At 41.1% G+C, this 13614-nt stretch overlaps 1 pseudogene; it reads right to left on the bottom strand.

The window, feature by feature from the left end:
- Positions 1-10049: 10049 nt before the first annotated feature.
- LOC133715973 (putative disease resistance protein At3g14460) lies at positions 10050-13208 on the bottom strand (annotated as a pseudogene).
- Positions 13209-13614: the final 406 nt, after the last annotated feature.

Raw genomic sequence — 13614 nt, 5'->3', positions numbered from 1 at the left:
CTGTTGCAGGTTAATCTCTGTGTGAGAAGTTGATTACAAGTAAAGCACTAGTTTCAATTTGGGCTCTTCTCATTTTCTTCTTTTAATACTTAACGATTTTCAATTTAGTTGAAAATTTGTAAAAGTGATATTCTCATGAATATCTAAACATCTAACGGTTGAATTGCTAAAATGTAATCGAAAAATGGATCTAATAACCATTAAGCAAAAGTCCTTAACTAGTCCTCATGATAGTGATATTCATTAGAGGCTCTCTCTTACTTTCATATCAACTGTTATCTATATTATTACTAAGAGAAGAGAGTATGTCAACCAAAACATAATATTTCTTTTACCAAAATATCTCTCAAATATTAAAAAGGGTCCTTGACCAAAAGCACCAAAATGAGCCAAAATTATCCCACTTACCCCAGCAAGAGATTTTTATTCCCACTAACCCAATTTATATTGAAATGACAAATTTGCCCTCAATTTAATTAATATATTACTTCATGCCACTATCTCTCATCCTCCCCAGTACACCGATCTCTCTCTCTCTCTCTCTGCCTGCCATGGCAGCTCCGGCCTTTGAATCCCTCATCAAACCCTAATTTGCTAATCGTCATAGTGCTTTTCAAAGCTTCTCCGGCCTCGAGCGTCTCAGTTGCCCAATCGCGCTTGGCTCCTCTGTTTTCCTCTGCTCCCTTGTCGTCTTCTTCTTCGATTGGAGTGAGGCTGCTGTTAACTAGAAGATCCAGTGAGTGTGCTCAAGGACGGAGATCCGACGACGCCGCGGCAACCGGTGATGATGAAGATGTGGAAGGATTATGGATCGGGTTGACGCGGAGATCTACAAGGTGCTCTACGTCGCCTCGCCGCGATGCTGTCGTCGATGCATTCGAGTTGCTGCCGGAGACGATCGCTGCCGAGGACGAGGTGGCGGTGAGTTTGGTGTCGGCGAGTGAGAGAGCTGGAGCGTCGTACTCTCTTTTCGGTTCGTTCTGCCTCCCTCTCTCTAGCTCTAATCTGATCTCTATCTCTGCTTATTCTTACTCTCTGTTTCGTTTCCTCTTCTAATTGTTTATTTTTTCTCTTTAATTTTTGAATCGCAGAAATGGCAAAGTCAAAGAATCACACTGCTCATAACCAGGCCTAAAAGGAAAGAAAAAAAGAAAAAAGAAAAAAAGGTTCTATTGGAGCAATAGAAGTCTGTTAAAGGTTTATTGGGAGGCAATAGACGTTTTGAATTGATGTAATCTCCTTGTTTTTCTTTTGTAATCAAAGTTTTATTTGTTTAAATTTAAGGAGATTTTTTTTAGGAGGCAATAGACGTCTATTGGGGGGCAATAGACATTTTTAAATTAATGTAATCTCCTCGTTTTTTCTTTAATCAAAGTTTTATTTGTGTAATTTTAGAAAAATTAGTTCTCATTTCGGTAATCGAAACGTCTATTGGGGGGCAATAGGCGTCTATTGGGGGGCAATACATGGCTGATAGTCATCTATTGGGGGGCAATACATGGTTGATAGTCGTCTATTGGGGGGCAATAGACTATCGGGGCAATAGACGTCTATTGGGGGGCAATATATGTCTATTGGGGGCAAAAAAAACCTTTCGGGTGAGATTTTCAGCAAATTCTGGTGGGCGGCGGCTGGTGACCGGATTCCGGCGACCAATGACCGAAATCCGGCAAAAGTTGGCCCGATTCCGGCTGCCGGTGACCGGACTCCGGCGGCCAGTGACCGAGCTCCGGTGAAGTCTCCTATGGTTTCTCTCTCTTCCATTTTCTCTCTCTCTCTCTCTAAGTTTCAAAGGAGTGAGGGTAAAATGGTATTAAAAAAAAATTTAAAACAAAAAAAAAAATCTTAATGGGGTATTAGGGAAGACCTCCTTACTCCTTAGAGTGTTTTGGGTAAGAAGGAATTAAAAAAACTTAATGGGGTAAGTGGGAAAAAAATCTCTAAAAATGGGGTAAATGGACAAAAACCCTATTAAAAAATCTTTGAATTGAAATATTCACGAATGAGTCACCATGGGGGCAGGAATGAAACCCTTTGATCATCTTTAAATTAAAAGAGAAAAAAAAAATATTCACGAATGACAAAAAGGCCAGTTCAAACAATACTGCACCTGCTAATAAACATAGCATTAATTTGAGGCACACTTGCTGCATCTATATGTTACGATCCCCGGGATCGTAGCCATGGAACGACATCGCAGAGGCAAGGAATTAAGAGAAAGATAAAGAAACTAAGAAGATAAAGACTGATTTTTCATTGATGCCTCTCACTATGATTACAAATGGTTATATAGAGCAGTAGCAAGACACGTGCAGTGTGCAGCACCCTACCAACAAAACGACGTCACTTGACTAATTAAAACGGTGCGTATCCACTCTAACAATATAACTCCTACTCAAACCTGGGAACCAATACTTAGATAGTTAGATTCATAACAATCCATCCCCCTTTAAACAAACGTGTCCTTAAGTTTCACATTCTGAAACACAATCTGGGCACCGCTGCAAGATGTCATTTGAAACCCACAACCATTGGCAGTGTCTACAACAATAGGTCCTGAACATGTGATCGCACAGAGAGTAACCCCAAAGCCAAGAAAAACGTATATGTACCTAGGTGTTGTTGGATAATCAAAGTCTTCAAATGGCAAGTAATCCATGCTCTTGTGCCAGGCTCTAATCAACCACAAGGAGTACAAAATCATGATTAGAGCTTGATCAAGAAAGCCTAAAAATATTGGAGGGGAATCAGCATTAATGGAGCCATCCATAGTTTCCTGAATTTTGCATGTTCCATCAGCTAATGTTGTTCTCTTGACCAAAAGAGGCAGCTGCAAATAAACAAACATATTCCAAAGCAATGGAATAGTAGGTTCCTTGTCCCCATCAGTAATATCATCTTCCACAATCATCATTCCATCATCATGTAAAACAACACCAGCTCTCACATCTTCATCATTTACAGTAAGTCCACCAACTTCTTCATTGTCTTGTATACTAGGTGAAAAGACTAGTGGAATACCATTTCCTACATCCTCTTGTCTGAATTCTTTTAGAGTTGCAGCTTGAAAAAAGTAATCAACTCCCACAATAGCATTTGCTACAATTCGGAGTTTGTACCAACCCCATTTGTGCACATTCTCTATACCTCTTTTCTCAAGAAAAATTGTGCAATGCTCAAGACAAATGTTCGCTGCTCTGGTAATTTGGACAATTTGTGTGACTCTGAGCAGAAGAAATGCACTAGCTCTGTTAATTATCAGCAAGCCTAGTGTATGTGCATCATCACTTAAACTGCAAAAATTATGTGCTTTCCTATGTCCAAGTCTGCACATTTTCTTACCAAGTCCAGCAGGTTGCATGTAAAATATATCACTTCTAAATTCTTCTCCCATAGCAAACCCACTAACATAAGATGAGAGCAACTGAAGCAAATTCTGATAATTGAAATTGAATCCCAACTTCTGCATTGTATAAGGTGCATCCAAGGCAGACATAACATATCCCAAGCACTTCTCATCTAGCTTCATATGGTTTTCAAGAAAATTCATATGCAGCTCAATAACGTCTACAGACAACCACATTGCTTCTAATGGACACTCACCAATTTCAAGGCCTTGTTTCTTCGAGTTCAATAACATCAGCTCATTCATAGAGAGAACCATCATAATTCTAAGGATAAACTGTGCATCTTCTCGCAATATGTCAGCCAAAAGCAGTTGTAATGAATGGACAGCTACCATAGGTGATAAGAGAAACAGTTTCCTCACAAGTGCATGGAATGGAGTATAAAAAGTGGAAGAGCATGTTGCCATGAAAAGCTCATCCTTATGAATATGTCCCACCATGTATTGAAAAAACTTGTGCATATTAGTCACAAAGCACCCACAATTATATCTTGGACGAAGTGGATCAAAATAGTACCTCTGAAAAGATAACTTTAAATTGCTTTTGAGAAAGTCAATAACTTCATCAACAAAAAACCTCCTTGGGTGGCAGATAGCTTTAGTTTGGCAAAGGAAATGAAGTACAGCCACGTCAAATAGATAGGGGTTACCTCCAGTAACATCTGTGAGAAACATTGTAGCCACAGGGAGAGAGAGTGCATGGACAGAATAGGTCATGAGTAAATAGTCTAGTGCATGAACAAGGCAAACCCAGTAATGAATAAAATTGAGCATTGCAGACCTGAAATCAACACTATCCAATGAAGAATCTAGAAGAGAAAAATACCGCAAAATTATAGAAGCTTCCACAAACATAGAACAGTGCTGATAAAACGTGTAAGCCAAAATTATATGTAGTCCAGTGCACAAAGCTTGGGCTACCGTCGTGAGAGATTCCACAAGCACATCAAGAGAGAGTGGAGTGGCTTTTGTAGCCAATTTGTGCAGGGCCAATGAACCATCATGTTGCTGCTTCGGACTTTTGGACTCAAGAAGCCCCAACAACATTCCTTTATGTTCAATGAAAATGACATGCGGATCACCAAGCTTACAAAGATGAGCAAAAGCCAAAGCCACTCGACTTTGAACAGCCTTATCAGTAACCCGCATCAGATATAATAGATTGTTCGATACTCGTCCAGAAATCTTCCCCTCTAATCGTTGCAATGTCTTTCCAACACAATCCTTAGTTCGCTCAACAAGGAATTCTCCATCTTCAAAATTCTGAACAATTCCAAATGTAATAAGAGCTACAATGTTGTCCTCCTTATCTGCAAGACCATATAGAGCAAATGCAACATTGTTTTGCAGAGATTCATTTTTCGAATTAAGTAACTTGACTAGAGGCACTATGCGACCATAATGAGCAATGCCAGCTTGGTTATTTGTGTCTAGTGCCAACCTCCCAATTGCAAAGGCCGACATCACCCTGACTTGTGAATCAGGTGCCTGGAGCATCTTAATTGATGGTTGTACCGCACTCTTTTGAACAATGTGTGCCTTAGAATCTAAATCAGCAGTAACTAACTGACCAAGTAATAGAGTGATTACACGCATTTATATACGTGTAATCATATTTAAAACACTAGAATTAAGCTAATCTTCAAGTCAATTATTATGTAAGTAATCCATTTTTATTTACTTGTAGGAAATAAGCGGAATTGCGGAAACCGATACAAAAATGTGCAAAATTGGAGCAAAATAGATTTTCCGAGAAAAAGATGAAATTGTGGCGCGGGTCAACCATAGTCAACATGAGCAAGGAAGAAGAATCCGATTATTTCAAAATGAGGCATTCGGATGTGCTGTGTGATTGGAAGAAGAAAAAAAAAACATAATAATAATAAACAATGAAAGAAATGGAGCAGCTTAATCAATTAAGCATTGCTTAATTAAGTAAGCATCTGTTCTCTTTTGTTCATGCAGCTCCACCATTTCTTAATTAAACTAAGGTTTAATTAAATGGAAGGGAGCAGTCCATCACGTGCACGACTTATCCATTTCTTTTCCTCCAATCATCACCGCCCACGTGTCTCTATCCTATCCTCACTCAAGAGACCAACGCAGTCACCAGACTATATTTATAGCTCTCTTCCTCACAACCTACAACAGATAGAGCGCCGCACAGCAGCCTTGGGAGGGCTGCTGCCCTTCCACTCCTCCCCTTCCATTTCTCTTATTTTCTTTATTTTTCTTGTGGGTATTTGGAGGATTTCTCACTCAAGCTTCAAGGGAATCATCATCAAGAGCACCACACCTCTATTTTGGGTAGCTGGGTGAAGAAATTGCTTGGTTCATACTAGCTCATAGCTAGGAGTGACCAAGCTAACTCTCCCCTCTCTTCCTTATTATCTATTCCATAATTTTATTTGCTATTGATGATGTATTTAACTATGGATAGTGAGTAGTTCAATTTTGGGAGTTAGGGTTGTGAAGCCCTAACTCATCTTGTATAAATATTGATGCTTTAATTTTAATAAATGCAATTTCCATTGTGTATGCTTTAAATCCGAATTTATTGGTCCTTAGAAGCATGTTTCTAGGCTTTGTCACCCTTTGAAATTATGTTGTGGGCAATTGTGATGAATGGATTGATAAATTGACAACTTATTGGTCTTGTTGCATCTAGGATTTAAGTGTTGATAATAGAGACCCAAGCAAGCTAGCTTAATTGTAGCTAAGCTTGCTTGGGTCTCTATTATCTTGCACTCTAGGCCTCTAATTTTGGATATTGCGGCCTTAACCGGCGTAATGCCCAAATTAGAGAGTTGATTGTGGCCCTAACCGGCATAATCGATACACCGAAAGGATAATTGGTTTAGTAGCCTTAACCGGTACTAGATACGGGACTTGACACATATAGGAAATGCATGCATTTGTAAAATTGGCATTGATATTTGCAAGATAGTTAGTGTGAATCACCCGACACTCCCATGTTCCCATTAATTTGAAAACCCAAATTTAATTTTCTAGTTCGTTAATTAGTTGTTTAGTTTACTTTTCGGTTGCGTTTAATTTAGTTGATTCCCAATTCAAAACCCCCTACAAATTTCGACTCATTTGTGCATATCCACCACTAGGCTCTTAGTTTTGATTAGGCTTTGGTGAAAACCAAAGCCGAGCATTGCTAAGGCTTGGTGCCTTAGATTAGCCTTTTTATTCACTTTATTTTTATTTTGTTTGCTTAATGACTTTAGTTCCGACCACCCAAGGATTGTGGGTTAGCCACTAATCCCCGTGGTACGATAAACTTGGGCATAATATTTCCCTATCTTGACAATGATACGTACGCTTGCGTAAATGTGTATCAAGTCATAGAGCAGTTTCTCTTTGGCTTTCCAAACAAGGTGAACTCAGTAAATCAATAACAGGTTGTAAAGCACCAGCCAGGAGCACAAGTTTCTCGATGCTCAGGGAAAATTGAGGCAGCTTGAGCTGAGCCACTTGAGGCAAAACTGCATCCCTTTGAATTTTATCAAGCCAAGCAGCAAGAGGCAAACTCATTTGCCAGTAAGCCGAATTTGTTAGCCCACACCCTAAATTGAACAAAAGACTATAGCCCCGTGTTTGGCTCCAATTTTGTTGCAGCTGGTCAACAGTCTCTTTTCTGCGCGGGCGTGCCAGCACCGTTCGGGTGCGGTCGTCGGGGGTGTCCCTTGACCTGACTTCTATCAAGCGATTGTAGACGAGGAGAGCACCAACCTCGTCGCGGGATTCTTTGTGCCTTGTGGTAAGGACTTTGCTGTAGTTTCTTCTTGTTCACACAATCGATACTCAATATTGTAGATTGAGCAGAGCGACATCACCGAGAAGTGTTGAGATCTTGCTAAAGCGTGACTTTAGCTTGGCTGGGTTGCTAGGGCGTTACCCTTGCTTGGCTGGTTCTGTAACCGTTGTGGTCGCGGCACTACCGTCGGCTCCCGAGGAGACTAGGACCGAAGCACGTTGACAGAGGGTTTGGTGGCACTGAAAGTCGGCTTCCGAGAAGACTAGGACTAGGAGTGTGATCACCGATAAGAGAAAGAGAAGGAGAGGAGTTGCTCTTAGAGAGGTTTGCTCTAGAGAGAACTTAGATCATCTTAGAGATGTTTTGATGTATGAATTGGTCTTGTTGTTTGAATTGGTCTGTGGTCGTGGTACTACAATCGGCTCCCGAGGAGACTAGGACCGAAGTACGTTGACAGAGGGTTTGGTGGCACTGAAAGTCGGCTTCCGAGAAGACTAGGACTAGGAGTGTGATCACCTATAAGAGAAAGAGAAGGAAAGGAGTTGCTCTTAGAGAGGTTTGCTCTAGAGAGAACTTAGATCATCTTAGAGATGTTTTGATGTATGAATTGGTGTTATTGGTTCTATGTTGTAGCCTCTATTTATAGGCTACCAAGCAACACTATTTGGCCTTAAAAACAAATCATAATGGGTTAGGTTTGAGCACTTAAACACTTAATGGAATGTTAGGTTTGAGCACTTAAACACTTAATGGAATGTTAGGTTTGAGTCATTTTCTTCTCCCTTATCCTTCAATTTTTATCTCCATCAAGCACTCAGTTTTTGACCGTGACTTCTTCATAAGAAATGTTCCACTATGAGTGTAGATCACCCTGATAAATTTTCAGAGCTTTTCATATAGTGTTTGGGCCGGAAATGCTGCTGGACCTCTTACAGGTCCAGTTTTCCAGTTTTGCTTCTGCAGAAAATTGGATTGATTGTTTGAAGGCCTTCCACTCAAAACTAGCTCTGGCACTCTTCATAAGAAATGATCCTTGGGCTGTCTAGAATGGATCTGCAGAGTTTCAGCTCATTTCAAGTTCATTTGGTCAGGCGGCCGCTCCTTCTGTTTAGCTCGGTTTCTCCTAGCCGAAGTAGGAAAATGTGCTATAGTTGACTTTTCATGCTTCCATAGTAGGCTTTATTTAGCCTCTATATATATATATTTCAAACTTGTCGACAATATATAGCTTGAGCCACTGACATTGGCTCAATTTCTCCAAGACGTGCCTTGTCAGGCCAAAATGCTCATTTTGGGTCCAAACACCCCGTATATTGAATGCACTATCATGCTCCCAGACATCTTGTGAAAGACGGTAACTTACAGCTTTGGAAAGATGATTGTAATGCTCCCTATGTTTCGAAAGCAAAGTAGAAACTGCTCTCCAAAAGTCACAATTATCAAATAGAGAACCAAATACCTCCACTGACCTCAAGCTCATAAAATACGCTCCTCCAATTTGAGGTGGAGATTGGCGATAAGTGGTGTCGTCAGGCTCGTTGTTGTCGACAAGCGCATCCACTAGGATTGGAGCGGGCTCGTCGTTCTCATCCACAGTGTCCTCGTCGGTCAAGTCCTAGAGCAACTGAACGGCGGTCAAGTTCTCATCCAAGACCACAAGGTCGACGCCCTTGGAGGGGACGACATCGTCGCGTTCGCGTTCTGCATCACGATTCCGGCCCAGTGAGGCGAGGCTGACCTCCTCAGCCACGGTGACGGAGAGAGGCTGGCGAAGCTTCTCGAGCTCGTCCATGATGGCGGGGACGGCGGGCTTGGAGTTGAGCACCTCATTCTGCTCTGGAATATCGAAAATTGGCGTCGGTGACGAGGAAGAGCCAAACAGGGACTGAGATGGGGTTGAGCTGAACATAGGCTGTGATAGAGTTGAGCCGAAGGCAGGTGTCGAAGCTGCGATGGTGGTGGTTGGTGTAGTGGGAGATCCGACTACGAATGATGGAAATGGGTTGGGAAATTGGAGATGGGGTAAAAAGGTGGGGACTGATGGTGACTGAAATGTTGGAATCGATGGATTCATGGCATACTCAGGCTGAAATGAGCGAAAATCCGGGTAGGCTGGTTCAACCACAAATTGAGCTTGTGAGCAAATAGGGTGGCGGGTGGACATATATGTTGGGTTGGGAAAAGGAAATTGGTGAGGAAAAACATACCCATTGATGATTGTTTGGGAAGGTGGTGGTGGAGGTGGGTAACTTGGTTGGAATGGAAATTGAGGAGGTGGGTAGCTAGGGCTACCATGAGGGTGAGAAAAATGTGTGCTGTAACAAGCGCCGGAGATCCCACCGCCGGACTCACCGGAAACAGGCCCAGTTGCGGGCTCTGATACCAGTTGTTACGATCCCCGGGATCGTAGCCATGGAATGACATCGCAGAGGCAAGGAATTAAGAGAAAGATAAAGAAACTAAGAAGATAAAGACTGATTTTTCATTGATGCCTCTCACTATGATTACAAATGGTTATATAGAGCAGTAGCAAGACACGTGCAGTGTGCAGCACCCTACCAACAAAACGACGTCACTTGACTAATTAAAACGGTGCGTATCCACTCTAACAATATAACTCCTACTCAAACCTGGGAACCAATACTTAGATAGTTAGATTCATAACACTATACTGTACTGCATTCTTTGACTTGTATTTTGTTCCATGAGCAACCTCTCAAATCTTCTCCCTCTGCAAAACAAGGGCAAGTATTATTTAGGCAGACAGATTATCTAACTTCAATGGGATTTAGATTTACAATGACAATATACTAGTATTGATCAAACAGGTCAAACCTTGGAGAGGAGTCGAACTACGACCCATCGGACGTCATTCCAGCTTCACTATATAATGTCTATGTTGGGGATGTGAGCAATCTTAGGCCAGTCTTCCCCATTCTCTCTGTGGCACCGTTGTTCTAGCAAAGGACAATCCCAGATTTGTAAACGAGAAAGAGAACTGGGCAACCCTTCATCTGGCAAGCACTGGAGCTCGGGGCATCTCTCAATCACCAAGGTTTCGAGACAGCTGAGGTGCCTGAACCCTTTGCCACCTTCCATGGTCTTAAGGCTCAAAAGACCGTAGATGCGGAGATAAGTAAGAGTAGGGGGCAGCAGATCCTCCTCTGGAAATGAATCTACTTCTTCACATTCATCGAAGCCAAGCGACAACTCTGTGAGAGAGGTGAGTCTTCTTAGACCCCACTCCATACGCTTTGCAATGAGTTTCTTGCAACGAAAGATTCCAAGTGATTGTAACTTTGATGGCAACCCACCTTCCGGAAATGATTCAAGTTCTGGACAATCAAATATCAACAAAGACTGAAGAGATGGGAGAAGGCTGTGCATTTGTTCTGGGAGTGAACTAAACTTCTTACATTCACTTATTTTCATTTTTGTCAAGTTTGACGCGTGCAGCTTTCCATAGGGAAAAGTCACAATATTTGGGCAAATAGACATATCCAATGTGGTGAATGATAAGGGTTTAGGCCAGTTACATTCTTGTGAACTACCAAGGGATAGACCAGTTCCAAACAAATTTAGGCTCTCAAGCATTGGGAAGTAGTCTAAGACTAATGTCCCTGTTAGCTTGGGACAAGCCACCAGACGAAGCTCAAGAAGATTAGGAAAAACCCCACCTCGATCTTCACCTCCAACAAAAAACCATTCTAGCCACTCCGTCATTAAAGTGAATGTCAAAACTTGTAGAGATCTGAATGGTTTAATTTCACAACTGCTGTCACCATAAAACTCAGGACCTATAGAGACCACTGCATCTAGCTCCCTGATATGAAGCTCTCTAAGGGATGGTAGCTGCCCCAGTGATGGCAAGGAGTAACAATTTGCACAGTTGGAAAGTCCAAGATAAATCAGAGTAGATGAGGGATAATATCCTAACCAACCCGGAAAGCTTGTGCCTCCATAATAATAGATTGACAGCCTTTTCAGGTTAGCATGAGGTTGGAACTTTTCGAGCACTTCTCTATCTATTTGTGAATTGTCAGTTATACTTGATCCCCATTCCAAAACTAGTTCATTAAGATACTTCTTGTCCTTCATAATATTGACCTCCAAAGCATCACTAACATGAACAATATTGCAAACACCTGAAATTTGAAGTGCTCCACGCAGATGCTGAAGCTTCTTTAACTCTACAATTTGAAATCTTGGAGCTTGTTTGTCCAGCACAAAGTCACTTAATAGTCTTAGGTCTTTTAATTTACCCATATCTGGTGGCATCTTTTCTAGCTTTGTACCTTCGACATTAAGATGGCTCAAGTTGATTAATCTTCCCAAATTACCAGGCAACTGAGCAAGTGCATTACATTTTGACAACAACAGAGTTTGTAAATTGTACAGGGTACACAATGAATCTGGCAACTTTTTTATGCAAGTGTCAGACATGTCCAAATGCCTAAGATGTTGCAAGTTGTTAATTGAATCAGGTAACTCCCAAATATCATACCCTGATAAGTTGAGGAATCTTAAACATCGTAGCTTTGGCAATAGATCATGTAGTACCAACTTATCCAACATTCTCAGCTCTAAACTATACCAATTCTGTTGTTTCAATGGTAGGAAGGTGCGCAAATATTTAGCTCCATGTAAAGCCTTAAATTTCTCCAAGCTATGGCAATCTTTCTTCATAAATGAAAAATGACGAGTCTTGCTCGCAAAGTTTGATGAGTCACTCTCCTCCAACCTAACATAAAAGTCTCTGGATACAAACTTCGCTAAATCGTTGATAAGGTCATGCATGATGAAATATGACTTGTCATCATTACGTAATTGGAAAAATGATCTTGAGAGTAGTTCAATGAAATAGTGTTCTCCAACTTCTTCCAACGTCTTATTTCTTTTCGGTTGTAAGAGATCCCCTGCTTTCCACAGTAAAACCAATTCTGATTTTTCAAACATATAACTCTTGGGAAATATAGAACAAAAGGCAAAACAACACTTGAGATGTGAAGGCAAATGACGATAGCTCAACCAAAGTGCTGGCATAATGTTATTTAATTTCCTCTTGCGACCACTCCCACATGTCACTGTTCAGTATATCTTCCCATTCCTCCACATTTAATTTAGAGCGTAAGAGACCCCCAAGTGATTTAGCAGCCAAGGGAAGGCCTTCACACTTTTTAACAATTTTCCTTCCTATTCTTTCAAGATTTAAGTCTATGCTATCATCTGCATTTCCAAAGGCATGTTTCGCAAACAGCAACCAACAACCTTCCTCTGATATTTGCATTAGACGATGTGTTTGAAAATTGCCCATCGTAAATGCAACACCTTCGTTGCGTGTTGTGACAATGATCTTACTTCCCTCTCCTCCAGATTCAAAGGGACGCCTTAAAAAAATCCCAATGCATATAATTTTGGTTCCACACATCATCAAGAACAAATAAGAACTTCTTCCCTGTCAAGACCTCCTTCAGTTCAGATTGAAGCAGATCTAGGTTCCTAATATCACAAGTCCTCGAAACTACACACTCATAGATTGTTTGTGTTATTCTAAGAATGTTAAATTCGTCCGAAACACAAACCCATGCATGAAGGTTAAACTGTTGTTTCACTCTAACATCATTGTATATGAGCTGAGCAAGAGTGGTCTTTCCGATCCCACCCATGCCCACAATTGGCATCACACTTATCTTATTGCCAGTCGCATCGTCCGATAGCAATAATCTAATCAATCTCTCCTTCTCCTCGTCTCTTCCATATACACCAGAGTCTTCCACCAAAGAAGTTGAAGGCGGAGCCTGTGACACTCTCTGTGGAGCACCTACTTTTAAATCAAGGACATCTTTTTGTTTTGCAATGAACTCTAGTCTCACAAGAATTTCCTCTATCCTGGTGTTTAGTGTTGCGTCAGAAGAAGGGAAGAGGTTTCGTACCTTACTTGTGCTACTCCCTGGTTCGGCTTCGAGCTTCCCCTTCAACACTTCTGTCTTGATCTCCTCCAGCAAGTCCTCAGCATCATAAACAGCCTCTTTAAGCGCATCCTGTTGAAAATGAAAGACAAATAATGAAGAAAATGAAAGACAACTATTTGTGGAATGTTTCTACTATTACTTCATATGATGTTTTCTGTATATTAATCTCATAGAACGAGTACAAGATATGGTCCTATAAATGGAGGAAGACAAAACAGAATTAAAGAACAACTAGACAAGGAAAGCCATAAAACAAGGAAAAGGAAAAGAAGGAGACAAGGTGAAAAGTGAAAGGAAAAAAGAAAAGTGAAAGTGAAAGCAAAAGGAATAGTTCATGTCCCTTTCACACTTCTTTTCTTCTTTTGTAGCTAAAGACAAGACAGCTCATAATTATTTCCAATACTCCCCCTCAAGCTGGATCAAGGAGATTCATTGAGCCAAGCTTGCCAAGAATTCCATGGAACTGAGCA

Source organism: Rosa rugosa, chromosome 6, assembly GCF_958449725.1.
Source record: "Rosa rugosa chromosome 6, drRosRugo1.1, whole genome shotgun sequence".
In the NCBI taxonomy this organism is placed as follows: Eukaryota; Viridiplantae; Streptophyta; class Magnoliopsida; order Rosales; family Rosaceae; genus Rosa; species Rosa rugosa.
Note: the sequence above shows the minus strand (reverse complement) of the source record. Positions and strands in the feature narration are given on the sequence as shown.